At 35.3% G+C, this 1,933-nt stretch overlaps 1 protein-coding gene across 2 annotated transcripts in view; it reads right to left on the minus strand.

Annotated features, from left to right (window-relative positions):
• Positions 1-1,113: 1,113 nt before the first annotated feature.
• Positions 1,114-1,933, minus strand: part of LOC138030239 (ubiquitin carboxyl-terminal hydrolase 20-like) — a 30,774-nt gene continuing 29,954 nt past the window's right edge. For both annotated transcript variants that reach the window (XM_068878144.1, XM_068878135.1), the window contains exon 29: positions 1,114-1,933. This exon is cut by the window's right edge and continues 827 nt beyond it. The gene's annotated coding sequence lies outside the window, so the exon portion shown is untranslated.

A 1,933-nucleotide genomic window follows, 5' to 3' on the forward strand; every position in this document is an offset into this window, starting at 1 on the left:
AGCAGTTTCCAAAAATTAAGAAAGTCCCAGACAAATGTCACTTTTGAGATGTATCTCCTCTCTTATAATAATGATCGTTTTTAGCTCGTGGAGAGCTATCGGGATGGTTGGGGAATCAGGCTGTCAGGCGTAAACAATGGAAAATTTGTAATCGATTTCTGATCGTCTCAAGTTCGGCAGGCGCATTCGTGCATTCGTTAAATGGTCGTTAAGAATGCTCTTATTCGGCTTCCAATGAAAGACGTTGAATATAATGTACTACACTGCATTTGTAACCACTCTATAGGCTTGATAATTCGCTATATCACCACCCTGACGTAGTATCTTACTTACGCCACGAGCTTATCCCAGGATACCTTTGATTCTTAGAAACCACTTACTCGTTTTCCTTTCATCCAAATAGTTGAAAACCTGGCAGGATTACCATTTTTCATGGACCTAGGATTGTGGAGGACCTGGTGACTTTTGGTTGGATTTTTAATCTCTATAGATATTTTTGCCAATGAAGAGAGCAACCCAGCTTAATTTACTCTGCTCTTTTACTGAACCCAAACTATTGCAAACCGTTTTATGGAAAGGTTGTGAGTTTTTTGGAAGTCTGAACTTAGTGTGAAACCAGTTCTTTTTGGAGTAATTCACTAAAATTTGAGAATGGCACAATACATTCCATGCACTTTTTCATTTCATCGTCTACTTCGTTCTTTGATATTCTTTGTGAGATGCTTTCAGGAAGACCTTTTTTTTGAGCGGGAAAGGAGTTTTTTTCAGAATGGGCAAGAATAATGTTAGGACGTAGAATTTTAAAAAATGTAAAAAAAGAAACATCTGATTTCTAAAGCATAGATTGCATTCTTGAGGTCTGATACAGGCATGTCATGTTAAAGAACGTTGTCTAGGACTGAACGTGACTGGATGATAAAAATAATTTGGCAGCTGATTAGGTTAAAAGAAACTGTCTGTTTTTTGATTGGTTGCAATATTGGTTAACCAATCAACGCTCGAAAAAAGTGTCGAGCCAGTCATTTCTTGCCACCTCTAATGATGTCAATCATTGTATGGTATAAGGTACTCCAACTAACTAGCCCAATCACGTTTCATACAATTAACATATTCGTATTAGTGACTGATGATTATCTTTCAGTGTTTCAACATTTTTAAGTACTTCATCAATTATTTATCTTTTATATTCTACTGCAAGTAGTACTCAAATTATTCAAAATACAAGATGGTTGATGTCACAAACTATAGAAAGTTCAGCTGGTTTATACTGCTTGACATCTAAAATTACTTTTAAACCTGTAAGGACCATGAAAAGTTGAATAAACAATACATACATCCAACTTACAACCCCCTATAAACTAGGCAGCTAAGTCCTTTTGTGACCACAATTCTTTAAAACTCTGTAACAGTCAAAGCCTTGTAAGGATTCTATCCATTTTTGAGTTAACTCAGAGTTAGGGAACATTCAAATGTTTATGGCAGTATGATCATGGCTATGATAAAAGAGACAATTCTGCCATCCAAGATGATCTTTAATACACGTGTCTCCTGCACTTTAAATATAAGGTCAACTACATCTATAAGCTGGTGAAATACTAATTAAATACAGTCATACATCTTTTGCCCAAGACTCTTTCAACTGGTGCAAGAGAGATACTTAACAGTCCACAGAGAAGTAAAATAAAAAATAGTACTAGTAATTTTTATTGATTACTATGCAAAAAACCTGTGACGAGACAAAATGCTCCTCATACTGTCAATGAGAAACCTGGACAATGGAGGTTTGACTGTATTAACATAACCTTAACATAATAAAAGTACGAGACAATATGGACTCCGAAATTCACTGTAGATACAGCGCATCTAGAATTTTTTAATTTATGTCTTGTTTTGTTCACGTAGTAAGGTAATTTTTCAAATCAACCTACGTCAT

The sequence above is a fragment of the Montipora capricornis genome, chromosome 2, assembly GCF_036669925.1.
Source record: "Montipora capricornis isolate CH-2021 chromosome 2, ASM3666992v2, whole genome shotgun sequence".
Classification (NCBI taxonomy): Eukaryota; Metazoa; Cnidaria; class Anthozoa; order Scleractinia; family Acroporidae; genus Montipora; species Montipora capricornis.